Below are 22,233 nucleotides of genomic sequence, written 5' to 3'. Positions count from 1 at the left end.
ACGAACACCGCCACAAAAATTAATCTTTTTGTAACTATAACTAGCTGATAAATCTTACACAAAAATGATAAACACAAATCAGAAAAAGGAATGGTTATTGATACATCGGAGTGGAACCTATGCAAAATTCTCCCCTGAATTAATCCCTTTTACAATGCAATCTGACTCTGTTTACATGAATCTACTGTGAGGCCCAACTCTATTCAAGTGGATCAACTATACCACAGACTATGGTTCATCTGCGAACAGGGAGTTGTGTTATGACATGTCCACGATAATTTGCAAACTATGTGGTCTGGCTTTCTTATTGTCAGAACCTGTTATCAGAACACAGGGAACGTCCCAATCAGAGCCTTCAAATTCTGGCAGACTTCAGTGTGAGGTGCACATATTCGCTGGGCTGGCCAAATCAAGTTTCACTCACAGGCACAATGGTGCATGCTGGAATTGTCAAACGTCAGATGGCCAGCTGAGGACGAATAAGTTCATCCTTATGACACAGGATATGTCCAAGATGATATGCAGCTCCCCTGTCGGTACACTTGGAAACTGCCACTGGCTCTTAGTCCACCACAAGATAAAGACCAAATATCTCGAGCACTATGGAAAGACCTTAAGTTCTCCACCAGGAGAGGACAAGAAGAAAAAAGAAGAAAACAAAGAATCACAACCACTTTCTACCAAGCCTCAGTACGGGAGCCAAATTAGCAAAAACTACACTGCCCCCCATATTGCACAAACCAATTGGACTATCCTCTACTCATTACATCTCCACTCTTGACTGTTATGTTGAACTGATAGCCAACCCAGACACTGCGTCGAGGCTCCCACGATGGGGGAGCAAGCCTCCACTTTGAAAATCCTGCTGGTCCCGGCGGAGGTACCTCCCTCGGGCAGGGGTGTGTATGTTTGTTCTTAGGATAATTTAGGTTAAGTAGTGTGTAAGCTTAGGGACTGATTACCTTAGCAGTTAAGTCCCATAAGATTTCATACACATTTTTGATTTTGAAAATCCTGAGAGGAGCCAATCAGCGACTCCAAATCTCTCTTGTCTGAAAAAAGAAGATTTTAGACTACGGAGAAGTCGTTCCCACGGTAAGCATGGCCATGATTGTACAAAAAACATCTACCTACATGTGACCATAGTTCCCCATTTATGGAGAGGTATAATCTTTCCAGGCCGACCATTTCCAGCTTCTGAAAGGAGGCTGTTAGGCTTTCCAGAAAGTCGTGCCCATGCCACTCGCTAAAAAAGCCTGACCTGGCGTCATGAGGGCTACAGTCTTACCTCCACTATACACGCGCACCAGCCGCTCTGTCTGTATCGTCCCAGCGTCTAAGATGACAGAGTTCTATGACCTTCCCACCGTTTGCATTAAAGATCAGTTTACAGGAGTCTCTCTTACATAGTTTCCTCAATCCATTTTCCCCAACTGGCGGCCTGATCCAGGTAAAATGTTTTGCACACTGGCGCCCTTTTCTTTATCTGTAAGCGGAAGGATGAGAGGGCATCGGCCAGAAGTCCCTCTGCAGGTACAATTCACAGAGCGCTACTCCCTAGAGTCAGTCGTACAGCCAGGTCGCTGCACTCAGCATTTATGGCTCGCCATTCATTTCGCTTCCTGTTCACCGCCTCCGGAACAAGTTCTCTACAGGTTACATATGCAGTAATATGAATATTCTGTCCACAATTTCCTCATGTAAAAAGTCATAAACTACATATGGATGATGCAGTTATGACAAAATCTGTCTGACAATGTTATTAAAGTGCTCTCATTCTCAAATGCTGTATGAGTAATATTCGATTTCACGGATCGTGAGCTGCACTACCGTTTCATCACTACCCTCTCCCCTTTTGACAGGCAGGTAGTTGTAACCCCATATCGATTCTATTCAGATAGTATGTGATATGTGTACGAAGTTCAGTTGAAATCGGTCCACCCATATATATATATATATATATATATATATGGATTAAATTTGAACTTGAGCGGAAGGTTTTTTTACTTCCAAAATACCTGGTTTGCCTACTGTATGTGTCTGGATCTACCTGTTGTTGTTGTTGTGGTCTTCAGTCCTGAGACTGCTTTGATGTAGCTCTCCATGCTACTCTATCTTGTGCAAGCTTCTTCATCTCCCAGTACCTACTGCAACCTACATCCTTCTGAATCTGTTTAGTGTCCGCAGCTTGTGGTCGTGCGGTAGCGTTCTCGCATCCCACGCCCGGGTTCCGGGTTCGATTCCCGGCGGGGTCAGGGATTTTCTCTGCCTCGTGATGACTGGGTGTTGTGTGATGTCCTTAGGTTAGTTAGGTTTAAATAGTTCTAAGTTCTAGGGGACTGATGACCATAGATGTTATGTCCCATAGTGCTCAGAGCCAATCTGCTTAGTGTATTCACCTCTTGGTCTCCCTCTACGATTTTTACCCTCCACGCTGCCCTCCAATACTAAATTGGTGATCCCTTGATGCCTCAGAACATGTCCTACCAACCGATCCCTTCTTCTGGTCAAGTTGTGCCACAAATTTCTGTTCTCCCCAATCCTATTCAATACTTCCTCATTAGTTATGTGATTTACACATCTAATCTTCAGCATTCTTCTGTAGCACCACATCTCAAAAGCTTCTATTCTCTTCTTGTCCAAACTATTTATCGTCCATGTTTCACTTCCATACATGGCTACACTCCATACAAATACTTTCAGAAATGACTTCCTGACACTTAAATCTATACTCGTTGTTAACAAATTTCTCTTCTTCAGAAACGCTTTCCTTCCCATTGCCAGTCTACATTTTATATCCTCTCTACTTCGACCATCATCAGTTATTTTGCTTCCCAAATAGCAAAACTCCTTTACTTCTTTAAGTGTCTCATTTCCTAATCTAATTCCCTCAGAATCACCCGACATAATTAGTCTACATTCCTTTATACTCGTTTTGCTTTTGTCGATGTTCATTTTATATCCTCCTTTCAAGACACTATCCATTCCGTTCAACTGCTCTTCCAAGTCCTTTGCCTTCTCTGACAGAATTACAATGTCATCGGCGAACCTGAACGTTTTTGTTTCTTCTCCATGGATTTTAATACCTACTATGAATTTTTCTTTTGTTTCCTTCACTGCTTGCTCAATATACAGATTGAATAACATCGGGGATAGGCTACAGCCCTGTCTCACTCCCTTCCCAACCACTGCTTCCCTTTCATGCCTCTCGGTTCTTATAAATGCCATCTGGTTTCTGTACAAATTGTAAATAGCCTTTCGCTCCCTGTATTTTACCCCTACCACCTTCAGAATTTGAAAGAGAGTATTCCAGTCAACATTGTCAAAAGCTTTCTCTAAGTCTACAAATGCTAGAAAGTTAGGCTTGCCCTTCGTTAATCTAGCTTCTAAGATGAGTCGTAGGGTCAGTATAGCCTCACGTGTTCCAACATTTCTACTGAATCCAAACTGATTTTCCCCGAGGTCGGCTTCTACTAGTTTTTCCATTATTCTGTAAAGAATTCGCGGTAGTATTTTGAAGTTGTGACTTATTAAACTGATAGTTCGGTAATTTACACATCTGTCAACACCTGCTTTCTTTGGGATTGGAATTATTATATTCTTCTTGAAGTCTGAGGGTATTTCGCCTGTTTCATACATCTTGCTCACCAGATGGTAGAGTTTTGTCAGGACTGGCTTAGTAGTTCCAATGGAATGTTGTCTAGTCCGGGGGCCTTGTTTCGACTCAGGTCTTTCAGTGCTCTGTCAAACTCTTCACGCCGTATGGTATCTCCCATTTCATCTTCATCTACATCCTCTTCCATTTCCATAATGTTGTCCTCAAGTACATCGCCCTTGTATAGACCTTCTATATACACCTTCCACCTTTCTGCTTTCCCTTCTTTGCTTAGAACTGGGTTTCCATCTGAGCTCTTGATGTTCATGCAAATGGTTCTCTTTTCTCTAAAGGTCTCTTTAATTTTCCTGTAGGCGGTATTTATCTTACCCCTAGTGAGATAAGCCTCTACATCCTTACATTTATCCTCTAGCCATCCGTGCTTAGCCATTTTGCACTTGCTGTCGATATCATTTTTGAAACGTTTGTATTACTTTTTGCCTGCTTCATTTACTGCATTTTTATATTTTCTCCTTTCATCAATTAAATTCAATATTTCTTCTATTATCCAAGGATTTCTACTAGCCCTCGTCTTTTTACCTACTTGATCCTCTGCTGCCTTCACTACTTCATCCCTCAAAGCTACCCATTCTTCTTCTACTGTATGTCTTTCCCCCATTCCTGTCAATTGTTCCCTTATGCTCTCCCTGAATCTCTGTACAACCTCTGGTTCTTTCAGTTTATCCAGGTCCCATCTCCTTAAATTCTCACCTTTTTGCAGTTTCTTCAGTTTTAATCTACAGTTCATAACTAATAGATTGTGGTCAGAGTCCACATCTGCCCCTGGAAATGTCTTACAATTTAAAACCTGCTTCCTAAATCTCTGTCTTACGATTAGATAATCTATCTGAAACCTGTCAGTATCTCCAGGCTTATTCCATGTATACAGCCTTCTTTTATGATTCTTGAACCAAGTGGTAGCTATGATTAAGTTGTGCTCTGTGCAAAATTCTACCAGGCGGCTTCCTCTTTCATTTCTTAGCCCAAATCCATATTCACCTACTACGTTTCCTTCTCTCCTTTTTCCTATTACCGAATTCCAGTCACCCATGACTATTAAATTTTCGTCACCCTTCACAATCTGAATAATTTCTTTTATTTCATCATACATTTCTTCAATTTCCTCGTCATCTGCAGAGCTAGTTGGCATATAAACTTGTACTACTGTAGTAGGCGCGGGCTTCGTATCTATCTTGGCCACAATAATGCGTTCACCATGCTGTTTGTAGTAGCTTACCCGCATTCCTATTGTTTTATTCATTAATAGACCTACTCCTGCATTACCCCTATTTGATTTTGTGTTTATAACCTTGTAGTCACCTGACCAGAAGTCTTGTTCCTCCTGCCACCGAACTTCACTAATTCCCACTATAACTAACTTTAACCTATCCATTTTCCTTTTTAAATTTTCTAACCTACCTGCCCGATTAAGGGATCTGACATTCCACGCTCCGATCCGTAGAACGCCAGTTTCCTTTCTCCTGATAACATCCTCTAGAGTACTCCCCACCCGGAGATACGAATGGGGGACTATAAACTTCCGGAATATTTTACCCAAGAGGACGCCATCATCATTTAACCATACAGTAAAGCTGCATGCCCTCGGGAAAATTACGGCTGTAGTTTCCCCTTGCTTTCAGCCGTTCGCAGTACCAGCACAGCAAGGCCGTTTTGGTTAGTGTTACAAGGCCAGATCAGTCAATCATCCAGACTGTTGCCCCTGCAACTACTGAAAAGGCTGCTGCCCCTCTTCAGGAACCACACGTTTGTCTGGCCTCTCAACAGATACCCCTCCGTTGTGGTTGCACCTACGGTACGGCTATATGTATCGCTGAGGCACGCAAGCCTCCCCACCAACGGCAAGGTCTACCTATTTACTCTGCAATTCACATTTAAGTGTTTAGAGCCGGCCGAAGTGGCCGTGCGGTTAAAGGCGCTGCAGTCTGGAACCGCAAGACCGCTACGGTCGCAGGTTCGAATCCTGCCTCGGGCATGGATGTTTGTGATGTCCTTAGGTTAGTTAGGTTTAACTAGTTCTAAGTTCTAGGGGACTAATGACCTCAGCAGTTGAGTCCCATAGTGCTCCGAGCCATTTGAACCATTTTTTTAAGTGTTTAGCAGAGGGTTCACACAACTTCTTTCGGACTGGTTTTCGGCCTCTCGAATAGTACGTGGGAAAAATGAACACCTAAAAAATGTTCCTGTCAGCCGCGATTTCCCTTGTTTCTAATACGATTGTCATACTCCCTATCTAGGTGTAGGGGAGAAAAGCAAAATACTTTCGCATACGGAGGAGAAAGTTGATGATTGAAATTTCGTGGGAAGATCTTGCCACAATGAGAAACGCCTTTGTTTTAATCATTACTACCCAAACTCGCTTATCATATCCGTCACACTCTCTCCATATTTTGCGCCAATACAAGACGAGCTGCCCTCCAGTGAATTTTTACGATGTTCGTCAGTCATGTCCGGTGCAGCGAAACTCCAGAAGAGGACAGAAAAGCACAGGTATGCATAGGTTGTTGTATATGAAAGTGTTCTTCCAGTCGCTTGTTCGCGTTTGTGATGGTTTCGATTTCAGTTATTCATAATGGTAATTCCTACATATTCAGTTGACAGGCTGTTTAATTTGTGTTAGTTAAAGGGCGAGAGAGTTTTGAAAAGTAATGCCTCAGCATTTTTTTGTGAAAACATTTAAAGGTTTTTAAATAAAACAAACGTTATTCATATTCTACACCTTTATTTTTCATGTCTACATATTTATTTCTCAACATGGTGTTGTGTATGAGGCGGACTATGGGTCTCATGGAAAAAGGGTGACCCGGCTGAGTCAGGCAATTTGACTCTTAGTCTGATCACGAGATGTGGCCATTAATTGCACGCGTTGATCACGTAGGCTGACGTGAGGATCAATGAACTATACTTGACGGGACGTATCTGGAACATCTTAGGTGATTAGAAATTTAGTAGACAGGAATACAGTTAAATACTTAGGTTTATTTCAGCATCAGCGGTGAACGTCGATCTTGACTTTTTACAATAATATTTACAAGTGCAGTTAAGGACTAAACTGCGAAAACTTCTTTACATTTCTGATTGCTTCACACATATAGATCAATTGTAAATGCATAAACTGTGTGTGGCGCCTGCCTAGGTCGTAGCTACTGACTTAGCTGAAGGCTATGCTAACTAGCGTCTCTGTAAATGAGATCTCTGAAGCTATAACAAGTGAACCACTCTTATTAAAGTCGGCTGTAGAGCTGGGCAGTGCGCTAGCTTGTCTCGTGAGACCAGCCGAGTGGCGGCGCTCGGTCTGCTAGCGTCGACAGTGGCGACTCGCGGGTCCGATGTGTACTGACAGACCGCGGCCGATTTGAAGCCTACAAAAAATGGTTCAAATGGCTCTGAGCACTATGGGACTTAACTGCTGAGGTCATCAGTCCCCTAGAACTTAGAAATACTTAAACCCAACTAACGGAAGGACATCACACATATCCATGCCCGAGGCAGGATTCGAACCTGCGACCGTAGCGGTCGCGCGGTTCCAGACTGAAGCGTCTAGAACTGCTCGGCCACTCCAGCCGGCTATTACGAACAATGACCTTTCTGAAGAAAAGAGGAATCACAGAGGAGGAGATTAGTGATTAACGTCCCGTCGACAACGAGGTCATTAGAGACTGAGCGCAAGCTCTGGTGAGGGAAGGATGGGGGAGGAAATCGGCCGTGCCCTTTCAAAGGAACCATCCCGGCATTTGCCTGAAGCGATTTAGGGAAATCACGGAAAACCTAAATCAGGATGGCCGGAGACGGGATTGAACCGTCGTCCTCCCGAATGCGAGTCCAGTGTGCTAACCACTGCGCCACCTCGCTCGGTGAAGAATCACGAATCCAGGCGCTTAACTGAGACGCTACTTCGTAGGCACACAATTTGATTAGAAGCCGCTTGTGACGAACAGTGTCAAAAGCCTACTGGAATTCTGAAAGCAGTTTGAGATCCCTTGTCGATAGTACTCATTACTTCGTGTAAATAAGAAGCTATTTGTGTTTCACAAGAACATTTTCTGAAGCTGTGCTGGTATAGATCGTTTTCATCTATGGATTCCAGACAACTTACTATGACCGAGCGAGGTGGCGCAGTGGTTAGACACTGGACTCGCATTCGTGAGGACGACGGTTCAATCCCGCGTCCGGCCATCCTGATTTAGGTTTTCCGTGATTTCCCTAAATCACTCCAGACAAATGCCGGGATGGTTCCTCTGAAAGGGCACGGCCGACGTCCTTCCAATCCTTCCCTAATCCGATGAGACCGATGACCACGCTGTCTGGTCTCCTTCCCCAAAAAACAACAACAACAACTTACTATAGCATGTTACGTGGGTAGCACTAAAAGAACTGTTTCAAAACGTTTGGAAGAGCACAAAGGCAATTGTAGAAGTGGATGAACGGAACGATCAGCTGTTGCGTAGCATGCTTTCCAGCCAGGGAACCACCATATTCATTTCGAGGAGACGCAAGTACTAGCTGCCACAAGCGGATATTACGAAAGGCTCTACAGGGAGGCTATCGAAAGCGCTATACACCCTAATAATTTCAATCGAAAGGAGGAGGGCGTGAAATTAAACGGTATATGGATGCCGGTGTTAAAGAAGATGTGGTGGTGGTGGTTAGTGTTTAACGTCCCGTCGACAACGAGGTCATGAGAGACGGAGCGCAAGCTCGGGTTAGGGAAGGATTGGGAAGGAAATCGGCCGTGCCCTTTCAAAGGAACCATCCCGGCATTTGCCTGAAACGATTTAGGGAAATCACGGAAAACCTAAATCAGGATGGCCGGAGAAGGGATTGAACCGTCGTCCTCCCGAATGCGAGTCCAGTGTGCTAACCACTGCGCCACCTCGCTCGGTTAAAGAAGATGTGTACCAACCGTCCACTACTGGGTGATGGCAATGGCGATCGACGGCAGCGGACAGGGGCCAATTGCACTGACGTTTTCAAAACACGTGACGTCACGCCCCGCGGACACGGAATTTAGTGGCAGTCAGTAGCGAGCCAGCGGGTGTGTTGGACCTTCCATCGAATTACAGACCCCCTTGAAGATGTCTCCCGCAGACGGGGACGAAACGTTGGGAACTGAGACAAAATTCATCAACCGACCACGACATAACAGCCCGGATAATCATAATGGACATTACTATAGCAATGTTGCAATCATTCGACAGAATTGTTTCCCCTACTTTGGCCATTGTCGAAAAGTACAGATCGTTATTGTAAACGTGATGACAGTGATGGCTGAAATTTGCGATCGTATGTATGCTCTTCACCGTCCGCCGGCGTCGATACCGCGACCTTGCCCGCTTGCCTACTACGGCTGATGAGCTGTGTGTGCACCGGCCTGGGCGTGGTGCCGTTCTCGGAAGGCCTCTAATTCCACAGTCTGCCGTAAGTGTCTCAGTCCGAGGACACCGTGTATGGCGACACGACTACCAGTCGGTCTGGGGTTCAGTTTCACACCCAAGTCTCAATGTCAGTATTGTGGAAGTTGAAAGAATCGAACTCGGGAGGTTTTGGCTTACACTCTTGGTTGGCTGGAGACTTAGAGCCAATGACTTTATAATTTCAATTGGCACCGTTCCACAGAAACATTTTACTTCTGTGGTGTGCGTACTGTAAGACCTTTGGTACACACACCATCAGATTACTTGACTTGTCGCTCTAACGAAGTAGGCGAGTGTCAGCAATATGTCTCGTGGTCTTATGGTGCGTGTTTATCTTCTGCCGTTAGGTCAGGCGATAGAAATGCCACTTGCACGCTTAGAGTAGCAGATTGACGGTGACCACCTTTAAACAGAACTTGATTAATTTGCACACACATTTATTAAAATAATAATAATCATAAATCTTACTTAATTTGATTCTGGATGCTATTTACATATGACAATCTGAAGTTCCTTTGGTCTTGGTACGTTAATCTTATTCTCACGTATCTCTAATACTTGACGAAGTGTCTATACATTTCTCCTCATGGGTATGTACAGGAATATGATAATCTTGTTAGGCGCAGACTGAAACTTGACTATAGACTAATGCAGACTGGTACAGACTAATGCAGACGGATGCAGACTGACTAATCGGAGGTCTGTACACTCGTTATAATAACTCGCGCGTTCAGGTATCACTGCGCGAGTGTGATCCGCGAGGAGGAAAGGTTCTACGTTAGCAGCAATATCATTGGCTGCGTTACATATTAATACGCAGATCGGCGGAAGCAGAATTTGGACCGTCTCTAAGACAGCGCCATCTCGTAGTGCGGAGACGGACGAGCGCTGCGCCTGCGCTTAGCGGGGCGCGCTCTAGTGTTCCTTAATATGTTCTTCTACAGTCCTGACTACGCGGAACTACACTCCTGGAAATTGAAATAAGAACACCGTGAATTCATTGTCCCAGGAAGGGGAAACTTTATTGACACATTCCTGGGGTCAGATACATCACATGATCACACTGACAGAACCACAGGCACTTAGACACAGGCAACAGAGCATGCACAATGTCGGCACTAGTACAGTGTATATCCACCTTTCGCAGCAATGCAGGCTGCTATTCTCCCATGGAGACGATCGTAGAGATGCTGGATGTAGTCCTGTGGAACGGCTTGCCATGCCATTTCCACCTGGCGCCTCAGTTGGACCAGCGTTCGTGCTGGACGTGCAGACCGCGTGAGACGACGCTTCATCCAGTCCCAAACATGCTCAATGGGGGACAGATCCGGAGATCTTGCTGGCCAGGGTAGTTGACTTACACCTTCTAGAGCACGTTGGGTGGCACGGGATACATGCGGACGTGCATTGTCCTGTTGGAACAGCAAGTTCCCTTGCCGGTCTAGGAATGGTAGAACGATGGGTTCGATGACGGTTTGGATGTACCGTGCACTATTCAGTGTCCCCTCGATGATCACCAGTGGTGTACGGCCAGTGTAGGAGATCGCTCCCCACACCATGATGCCGGGTGTTGGCCCTGTGTGCCTCGGTCGTATGCAGTCCTGATTGTGGCACTCACCTGCACGGCGCCAAACACGCCTACGACCATCATTGGCACCAAGGCAGAAGCGACTCTCATCGCTGAAGACGACACGTCTCCATTCGTCCCTCCATTCACGCCTGTCGCGACACCACTGGAGGCGGGCTGCACGATGTTGGGGCGTGAGCGGAAGACGGCCTAACGGTGTGCGGGACCGTAGCCCAGCTTCATGGAGACGTTTGCGAATGGTCCTCGCCGATACCCCAGGAGCAACAGTGTCCCTAATTTGCTGGGAAGTGGCGGTGCGGTCCCCTACGGCTCTGCGTAGGATCCTACGGTCTTGGCGTGCATCCGTGCGTCGCTGCGGTCCGGTCCCAGGTCGACGGGCACGTGCACCTTCCGCCGACCACTGGCAACATCGATGTACTGTGGAGACCTCACGCCCCACGTGTTGAGCAATTCGGCGGTACGTCCACCCGGCCTCCCGCATGCCCACTATACGCCCTCGCTCAAAGTCCGTCAACTGCACATACGGTTCACGTCCACGCTGTCGTGGCATGCTACCAGTGTTAAAGACTGCGATGGAGCTCCGTATGCCACGGCAAACTGGCTGACACTGACGGCGGCGGTGCACAAATGCTGCGCAGCTAGCGCCATTCGACGGCCAACACCGCGGTTCCTGGTGTGTCCGCTGCGCCGTGCGTGTGATCATTGCTTGTACAGCCCTCTCGCAGTGTCCGGAGCAAGTATGTTGGGTCTGACACACCGGTGTCAATGTGTTCTTTTTTCCATTTCCAGGAGTGTATGTACACAACAACTTCCCCTCTGGTTTGAAGATAGCTTACCTTAATCGTGCAGTCCTCTAGATTCCAGTCTGTTACTGTGACAAAACACACCATAATATGGATCCTATATTCTGTAGTAATGTTCCAGTGATCTCTGTGTTTAAACCTTAGGTCTCCTTTCCCTGATTTAATGTATAATTTCTTGCAGGTTTGTGAACCCAAAAAGCAGATAAAACGAGATATTGATTCATTTAAGAAGGACACCAATTTCACAAAAAATTTCTTTGGCGACTCGTCACATCTGATCTATGTTATACTCGTAATTGGGACAGCTGTGTTTCAAAGAGGTTTTCGTACACGAAGAAATCTTTGATTATGAGCCCAATGGTATTAAACTCATGTTCTACACACTACTTCGAAATTAAGTGCACATGTATGTATTTTTTTAGTTTATTTACTTTTTCTCCTTATGAAGTCCCGGCCGCTGTGACCGAGCGGTTCTAGGTGCTTCAGTCCGGATCAGCGCGAGTGCTACGGTCGCAGGCTCTAGTGCTGCCTCGGGCATGGATGTGTGTGACGTCCTTAGGTTAGTTAGGTTTAAGTAGTTCTAAGTTCTACGGGACTGATGACCTCAGATATTCCCATAGTGCTCAGAGGCATTTGAACCATTCTTTATGAAGTGTTGCAGTCACTTCGGAACAGTTAAATAAATCAATATAAATTATCTGAAGGTAAAACCTTCTAGGATGTTAGGCAGCGTCATGTTTCTTCCACACGATCGATGATTCGATCCCTTTGTTGGGATCTTCTTCAGGGTCTTGTTGTATTCATATCTGAAAACTGTTGAAGACCAGTGTCTCGTTATCTTATAAATGGGGGTTTCCCGTGATAATGCTGAAGAAATAGGGTAACTGGGCAAAATTCCTGTGGCTATCATTGGTCGAATATCGTAACTTGATATAAAGGAAGATTTTCTGCGCTTATGCTTAAGAATTATTGGTTAAAATTCTTCCGGCTACTATTGGTGGATCACGTTCATTGGATAGAAAGCCAAACTGCCAGAGAAAGAGAGGATGAAATGTTTTTCAAAAATACAGTGCTATTGTCCACAGAGGTTTCTTCCTAGACTTTGTATTCCTCGCTCACCGCGAATGTGTATTCACTTCCTTAATGGCAGGGAAGCCACGAAGCCGGAAGACTTTAGAAGTCTTCTCTAAGTTACATTCCTTCTTGGAAATCTCAATCGCGTCTCTGTCTTTTCGTCTATAAATGTTTGTTTCCTTGGCCAGCATACGTACGTTGTTGAAAGCAATGGCACGGCCGCAATTCTCCTGATATTTCCCTACTGCAGATTTTATACCGTGTTTTAACCACGTGTGGCATTCGTGTTCCTTAATATGTTCTTCTACAGTCCTCTCCGTTTCGCCTATATACACTCTACCACTGCCACAGGTCATTTGATGGATGCCCTCATTGTGGCATATTTAGGTTCGTTCGTTCTGCGTCGGAAAAGTCTGGTATTTTGTTCTGACAGAAAAATACAGTCTTTATACCATGTTTCCGTAGAATTCTCCTGATACGTGCAGTAACCCTAGAAACGAATGGTAACCCAACAGAGTGAGAAGGCGGTTCGTCGTCCTTTCTGTTAGTATAGTTAATACTGCGTTCGATAGACCTATGTATGCGTTGGCCTTCAAAATCTTCTTTAAGAAATCGAATTCTGATTCCAAGCTTTTATTGTCATTGGTACGGAAGGCACGTGAAAACGGAGTATTGAGCACTGCTTGCTTCTTCGTTGGATGGTGATGGGAAGTGGCATCTACATATCTATTTGTGTCAGTATGCTTTTTGTACGCTCTCTGCCTTAAATGTTGGCAGATCTTCCATATACGAATACCAACACATCAAGGAAAGTGATACCGACATTACCCTATACCCTAGGAGAAGCTCATTTAAGAATTTGTAGAGTCTGTAAATTTCTTCTTTGTTATTGTGAGCATATGGCGAACGTTTCATCCTCATGGCAGAGTCAACAAGAAGGTTTTCGTGGCGCATTAATTAGTGCCTGTTGTTGAAAATGTTCTATGAAAATGTTAGCTACTACTGACAACTAGGGAGATCCCCAAAACAAGAGATTGTTCATAAAATTCTTCTTTATATTTGAAATAGCTCTGTTGTAGACCAAATTCGAGCAAGTCACATACGTTTCTCCCCAATGATCTCTGTCGTATCTAATACTAGGACATTAATAAATAAAGATTTCACATCGAAGCTTTCAAGGTTCTAAATTAGGCATAAAATTTCTAAAAAGATGCTTCGTATCTTTCACAGAGTATTTGATTTTCCAAGTAAATGTCTCAGTTTCCCAGACAAATTGACTATCTGTAAAATAAGTTCGAAAGTTAATTCTATTCTCTATAGGGCTCAGTGGGCGCCCATGTTTGTACATCTTTGGGGAATATACATTCGGGGTAAGATAGCTATTCAGCCACTAGATTCTTGTTAATAGAGCCATCCATTCTGGAGTCTGATTACAGATTTTTCCTTTTGCGAATCATTCTGTTCGTCGGGTCGTTTTATAGCTTCTGGTACATAAGATCAATTAACAGTTGTTGAACATTCTTGTGGTCCTCCTTAGTGTCCATAATAACTAAAGCGTTTCCCTTACCCGCTTGGGTCACCATGATGTTTTTGTTTTTCTTGAGATCATTAAGAGCTTTTCTTTCGTGTGCCAATATGTTGGTTTTGCGTGGTTTTGTTTTCTACAGAATTCTCGATATATTCGTTCTTGTTTCTTCTGCCTGAACCTTCAGAAGAGAAAACTAGGCACTGCCAATTTCTGTAATGGGAATACCCTCACGCGTGGTTGTGAAACTGCAGACATATCACAAATTCAGCGGTATAAAATGTTTCATACTTGGAATAAAGTGCACACCACGAAAACTGTGTACATCCAAAATAATTTCGAAAGTAATATGGGAAAGAGGTCAAATATACAGAGTGACAGAGGAAAATTGGAGCTTTTCAAACACCCAATAAACAATAGAAAGATCCATCAAAAAATTTATTGACAGCAATTGAACCATACAAACGGCCAAATTATCAATGCCGGAAAATTACATCGTGTAGAAGGCGTTGTCTTTACCAATCAGAAGTGATAGTAACTATGGTCCGCTCTTCATTTTCGAAAAAACAAGATCCGGTGACTGCACCCAGTACTCATCTTGCTGACATGTCTAGGGCGTTCATGTACATCACTAGGGTTGTTGACTGTCCAGTACCGAGCGAGGTGGCGCAGTGGTTAGACTCTGGACTCGCGTTCGGAAGGACGACGGTTCAATCCCGCGTCCGGCCATCCTGATTTAGGTTTTCCGTGATTTCCCTAAATCACTCCAGGCAAATGCCGGGATGGTTCCTCTGAAAGGGCACGGCCGACTTCCTTCCCCATCCTTCCCTATTCCGATGAGACCGATGACCACGCTGTCTGGTCTCCTTCCCCAAAACCAACCAACCAACTGTCCAGTAACGGTAGTTCTGCTTATTCACGTAACCTGTGAGATAAAAATAGGTCTCATTTGACGTCCACAGCTTGTCCAGAAATCCGTTGTCCTCTTTATGTTTGTCATAATTTTCGAACAGAATTCTAATCGCAACTCGAAATTGTTCTCCTTCATCTGTTGCGCGATCTGCACCTTGTACGGATAAAATTTTAAATCATAATGTATTAGTGTACTCTCTCTCTCCATCCGAACTGGCCTCAGAAGGCCCAACGTTACCAACCGACAACCATTTCACCCTCAGCTGATAGACGCCACTGGATGCGAATATGGAGTGGTATGGTCGGCACATCGCTCTCCCGGCCGTTGTCAGCTTTCGTGACCGGAGCCGGTACTCATCAGTAAAGTAGCTCCTTAATTCGCCACACAACGGCTGAGTGCACTCTGCTTGCCAACAGCTCTCGGGAGACCCGGACGGTCACCCATCCAAGTGCTAGCCAAGCCCGACAGCGCTTAACTTCTGTGTGATCCGACGGGAACTACTGCAGTGAGGCTGTTGCCATCTGTATTACTCTTAACTGTACAATATTTCATAATTGTGCAATATTTCGTAACTGCGCAATATTTCTCCATTGTACATTTTCAGCTACAATATGTAGATTAATTTTTAGTATCAGGAAATTAAGTGATATTTCAGTACAAAATGTCAAACGCAATTTCTTTTTTAGTACATACAATTGAGCATGGAATAACTATTTAGATTTTGACAACGTAATGAAACATCGGAAACAGTGCAGTGTCGTCACATCAGCAATGACCTCATGCTGGGTGACCTTTCGCAGTCAGCATGGGACAGCCTGCGTATCTTAAATGATTCCCAATAGGTTGATTCTCCTATTCTCCACGACCTATTATGCCACCATATGAAACATAAAATCACCAAATAAATATCACATTTGGATGATGAAATGATATTAACACAAGTAATAAAGTAATGTAACATAAATGTCAACGGGCACAGACAAGAAATTAATAAGAATCTAAAGATTTTGGTTGCATACTTTTGCAGTGAAATATACGTAGTGAAAGTGCGGCGGACTATTAATAAGACGACAAATGTAAAGTACCTGCGCGAGAGACAAATACTCTGTGGAATTTAAGCATCTCCGTGCGAACTCGATAACAAAGATATACAGACTGTTTTGAGCTATGGCAAAGAGATAATTATTCCATGTTGGACATTGGAAGAGAGATGATACCGGATTGAGAGGAGATTGTTGGAAGCCGCCATTAAGGCAGTAATCTACGTTTTATGGTATTGAGGAAAATAAATACGTATAAATGCACAAAATGAGTGTCAGGTGCGAAGAGTTCATAACCCTTAATCATTTCAAAAGAAATATTGTTCAAATGTGTGTGAAATCGTATGGGACTTAACTGCTAAGGCCATCAGTCCCTAAGCTTACACACTACTTAACCTAAATTATCCTGAGGACAAACACACACCGAGCAGTCTAAGGCGCTGCAGTCATGGACTGTGCGGCTAGTCCCGGCGGAGGTTCGAGTCCTCCCTCGGGCATGGGTGTGTGTGTTTGTCCTTAGGATAATTTAGGTTAAGTAGTGTGTAAGCTTAGGGACTGATGACATAAGATTTCACACACAGTTGAACATTTTTTTGACAAACGCACACACCCATGCCCGAGGGAGGACTCGAAATGGCTCTGAGGACTATGGGACTCAACTGCTGAGGTCATTAGTCCCCTAGAACTTAGAACTAGTTAAACCTAACTAACCTAAGGACATCACACACATCCATGCCCGAGGCAGGATTCGAACCTGCGACCGTAGCGGTCTCGCGGTTCTAGACTGCAGAGCCAGAACCGCGCGGCCACTTCGGCCGGCGAGGGAGGACTCGAACCTCCGCCGAGACCAGCCGCACAGTCCATGACTGCAGCGCCTTAGACCGAAAAGAAATATTCAGTGATTATAAAGACGCAAGTCGTTCGGAAGTGTTGTGTGGTTTGATAATGTGAACCTGCAGTTTTACACGGTTTTGGGATTCGTCGAGAATATTTCTCCGAAAACCTAAATAATTTCACGAACTAAAGTTGGACGCCACATTCCCTACACATGACACAGCATAACACTTGGCAGTACCGATCGATATCTGTAGAACGATAAATTATCTTTAGCGATTTCAGGTGGAGAAGTTCAGCAAGGAGACTCAACGAGATGTGCAGCTGCGAAACGCAAGTGGTATCACCGTATTCTTTAACTTAACAGAGAACAGTAAGCAATATGGACTTCATAACCACCGCAAACATAATTAAAAGGATTCAACTTAAATAAAAGGAGCAAACTATGAAAAAGAATTGCTAAACCGTATCATAAATAAAAATCAGTTAGTAATAATATGCAGTCACATTAATAAAACGCTCATTAAATGAGAGAATAAAAACAAGAACTTTAAACGGCGAAGCAGAAGAATGCTGAAGATTAAAAAGGCAGATCGATTATCTCATAAAGAGCTACTGAATCGAGGAAGAGAGAAAAGAACTTTTTGGCTTAACTTGACCGAAAGGAGGTATCAGCTGGTAAGATTCTGGGGCATGAAATAATACTCAATTTGGTAACTGAAAGAAGCGTGGAGGGGGTAAAAATTGTATAGCGAGTCCAAGTCTAATCTACAGTAGGTCGCTTCTGGTGGGTGTAGAGTGCATTAGCTATGCTGATATGAAAAAACTTATATAAGACAGTCGAATATGGAGAGCTGCATCACACGATAACAACAACAATAAGTGTCTTTAAAAACTAACTTTACCAATGGTGATGGGAAGGGAGCGTACGGGGAAGCGGTAGGGAAATGGTTAGGGGATGGAGAAAGAGGAGGTTGTTTACTTTTCAAATGCTGAGACGTAATTTCTTCTACAGCTGTCAATGAAAAATTTTACTCCCCGAAATGGAGATCGAACGATAACGCATAATACAGCGTGGCGCCAACCAGTCGAAATGAAACTAATGCGGTTTCTTTATTTTGAAAAATAATAGCTGAAGCATTTAGCTAGATACATATCAAAAGACTCTACATTTAAGCGGAAAGTAGAGAAAACGTTATTTTTAGTAATTTCACAGTGAAAAGCGAAATGGAAGGCTGACACAAGTAATTTATGCAGCATATTTTTCATCGATATCTATATTTTTGCTGTGTCTCACAGAAGCTGATCGTTACAACCAATGTTTATAGGGCGCATAAGCAAAAACGTCGCAGTCTTGAGCTGAATAGCTCAAGGCAACTAGTTGAGGCTGGAGGACAGAGACAAATCATTTAAGAGAACAGGAGCTATTGTGTTGTAACGCTCGCTCGCGTAAACGGAGCGCCGAACAAGTAGCGTGAAACGTATGGATGCAGTGTTGGGAAACCAGACTCGTAAGAATTGCAGCAGACAGCCATCCCAGTGCTCCATTACATACGTACGCCGATACTGAAAGCGCTTCTTAATACTGGCCTTAGGACAGGGCTTCCCCTTCCTTCCAACAACGATGGTATTTACTGTTCAAGTAATCAATGTGGGACGGTGCGGCCGGCCGAAGTGGCCGTGCGGTTAAAGGCGCTGCAGTCTGGAACCGCAAGACCGCTACGGTCGCAGGTTCGAATCCTGCCTCGGGCATGGATGTTTGTGATGTCCTTAGGTTAGTTAGGTTTAACTAGTTCTATGTTCTAGGGGACTAATGACCTCAGCAGTTGAGTCCCATAGAGCTCAGAGCCATTTGAACCATTTGGGACGGTGCATCGTCACGTATAGATCACACACCCTCGTGCACAATATTAGGAACACTATCCAACAACTTGTAATATAATATTGATTTCTCCGCCCCTTTCGTGTAGCGAAGGTCGATTTTCTAGCAGTCGGTCTAAGAGGGACATTAAATACTTAAACAGGCAAACTGATGTAGAAAAAAAAGTATTTTTGCAGACTGAGACTTTTACTACTTCTCAACATATTATCCACGAATATTCATACACTTATCCCAAAGTTACGAGAGGTTCTAAGCGCTACAGTCTGGAGCCGCGCGACCGCTACGGTCGCAGATTCGAATCCTGCCTTGGGCATGGATGTGTGTGATGTCCTTAGGTTAGTTAGGTTTAAGTAGTTCCAAGTTCTAGGGGACTGATGACATCAGCAGTTAAGACCCATAGTGCTCAGAGCCATTTGAACCAAAAGTTAAGTGGGGTAGGACGTCAAAGGGCGCGACTTGGAGCAGGAGAGGCACCTCAGGACATTTTAATTTTCACTGTCTATACTTTTACAAATAAATTCATAACACTTTGAAAGCATGATCAGAAAGGATTCAGGATTCATACTCAGAGTAGTTGAAGCTCAAAAACGTAACAAAATAAATTTTTTTACATGTGAAATTTCATCATTTTTGCACATACTACTGGCTGAATTTCTTGCTATAGGTACACTTTTCTTCCTAAGTAAGAGAGATACTTCGATGAATTTTGCACAGCATACAAACTATAGTTACATGTGTATGAAACTCTAGAGTTTATTTAATTTGTGAAAAAATGAATGAACTGTTACATTTTAAACTTCTTGTTTAGAAAAAACTCAAATTTTATAGTTAATTATCCCAATTTTTACCACAGTTTTTAATAGATTTGGAAAATTCTAGAGTTTCATACACCAGTAAGCACTGCTTGTATGCTGTACAAAATTCATCGAAGAATCTCTCTTACTTAGGAAGAAAAGTGTACCTTCAGAAACAAATGCAGCCAGTAGTAAGTGAAAAAATGATGAAATTTCACATGTAAAAAAAAAGGTATTTTGCCACGTTTTTGGACTTCCACTGCAATGAGCGTGAGTCCTCAATCCTTCCTGGCATAGTGAAAAGTTTTATGAATTTATTTGTAAAAATATAGACAGTAGAAATTAAAATTTCCTGTGGTGCCTCTCCTGCTCCAAATCGGCCCGTTTGACGTTCTACCCCCCCATAAAACCATTTTTTTTTTTTATACCTGAGGCAGAGAAGTCTATGGCTTGTTTTGGCCACATTCGAAAAATTTCATTGACCTGCAGTTAGTTGCTGAACATTTTTCCTAGTAATGCCTCCACGAGTGGACCAAAGAAATGAAAATCCGAGGGAGGATGAGGTGGTTTCTCCCAGTCCAGTTTTTCAATGATTTCCTGGGTCAGCTGGGCGGTGTTAGGACGAGCAGTGTCGAGTGGCAATACCACGCCTTTTCACTGAGGTCCGCGACGTTTTTCTCTCATTGCTGGCTTTACCTTGTTCATTAGCATGTTTGAGTACTAGGCATTATTGTACGCTAATCTTCCAAGTAACCGCAAAAGTCGACACCCCGGGCGTCCCAAAAGATGACAGTCACTGATAGTCGACAATTATTACACTGTTGTACCCATTTATGAAAATTTCCACAGTTCATATAATTTTCCCCATGTCTTAAAAGCTTTCGAGAAAACATTTTAGCGGGTTTTTCACCTTTGGAACGCGGAGCGTCATACAGCTGATGTGGAAACTTTAAGCGGACACGCCATAGTTAAATACAATATTGAGCTTATAAACAAAATAATTTTTACCTGCCAGCTGTTATCGGCTCAGTCCAGTGATGTCAACCTAAAGTCATGAAAGTAAAAAAGTTCCTCTTACAAGCTGTTTTATTTCTACATTAAAATCTCTCTCTTTAAATACTGAATGTCCCTCGTAGACAGTTTTCAAAAAGATTCATCCAGTTTCACAAGACTATATCGTCTTCGCGAATGAAGACAGAAACATGGTGTGAATTATTACTCACAGGAAGAAAAAGTGAACATCTGAGTTTACAAGGGTATATCTATTACACGGTTCATCTGGTTTTACAAGACTATATCGTCTTCATGAATGAAGACAGAAACATGGTGTGAAGTATTACTCACAGGAAGAAAAAGCGAACATCTGAGTTTACAATGATATATCTATTACACGTAATCACACACAGAATTGAGGTATTTTTCATAATAATGTTTACGATCGAATTTTTCAATAGCCTTTCACAAATGTTCAACGTGCCCTCTGCCGGATGCACAACAAACATCCAAGCGATAATTAAGCCCATCCTGTTCTATTTCGAGCATGTATGGAGTTACTGTGCTCACTGGTGTTGCTCTGCGGTGACGCCATTCACCCGACGTCTTTCAGCGTAGAACAGCCACTCTCATTTTTTGGGTGATCTGTGAGGAGACAACACGGGTTTCCCCTGTCGGCATAGCATGCATACCAACCACATGGACTGGACACGTAGGCGCTGTGTAGGCACCAGCTTTGACTGAGTGCTCAACCCTCAGAAGAATAAGGAGAGCAACTACTACGGCGTCATTTGCATCTCTTTGTTACTCATGAGTCGCGAGAGCGTTTTCTCTAATTTAACGCTCGTGCATACATGCACAACAACTACAGGGTCGAGATCAACTATGCCGTCACTCGTGTAGCACCAAACGTTCTACTTTCGCTCTATTTTTGAGTTGAACAGAAAAGGAAATTAGAAGTGGTACTTGGCACCCTCCACCAATCACGATATGGTGACTTGTGTGTATATATCCAAAATGTAGATGCAGATGCATCTGTTTTATTAGCGTTCATCTAACCATAGTTTTCGAAGCTCCCAGCCTGTCGTATAATTTATGTGTGGCTTCATTTGTCTCAAAAACGGCAACGGCGTTGCCGCAGTGGATACACCAGTTCCCGTCAGATCACCGAAGTTAAGCGCTGTCAGACGTGGCCGGCACTTGGATGGGTGACCATCCGGACCACCACGCGCTGTTGCCATTTTTCGGGTGCACTCAGCCTCGTGATGCCAATTGAGGTGCTACTCGACCGAACAGTAGCGGCTCCGGTCAAAGAAAACCATCTTAACGACCGGGAGAGCGGTGTGCTGACCACAAGCCCCTCCTACCCGCATTCTCAGCTGAGGATGACACAGCGGTCGGATGGTCCCGATGGGCCACTTGTTTCCTGAAGATGGAGTGCATTTGTCTCAAAAGCGACTATGCATAAAGATTGAGCTTGCTCTCACTCTCACAGTAGGAAAATAAATCTGGTTCTTTATTATCAATGTGCAGACTGAAGGTTTTCAGGCAGATGCTCACTTGTAACAAAACTTCGCCGAGGGCTGGAGACACTACAGTGCCGACCAATAAACTCCGGCAAGGATAGTAAATGACGAAATTTTATATATTGGGCGTATACAGTATAGTGTAAAGAGTACATGGTTAAATTTTTAGGTGAC

General features: G+C 43.8%; 1 pseudogene; it reads left to right on the top strand.

The window, feature by feature from the left end:
* Positions 1-21,655: 21,655 nt before the first annotated feature.
* LOC124728654 lies at positions 21,656-21,773 on the top strand (annotated as a pseudogene).
* The last annotated feature ends 460 nt before the right edge of the window (positions 21,774-22,233 follow it).

Source organism: Schistocerca piceifrons, chromosome 1 (assembly GCF_021461385.2).
Source record: "Schistocerca piceifrons isolate TAMUIC-IGC-003096 chromosome 1, iqSchPice1.1, whole genome shotgun sequence".
Lineage (NCBI taxonomy): Eukaryota > Metazoa > Arthropoda > Insecta > Orthoptera > Acrididae > Schistocerca > Schistocerca piceifrons.
The sequence above is the reverse complement of the archived record's forward strand: the minus strand, read 5'-3'. Positions and strand labels throughout refer to the sequence as shown.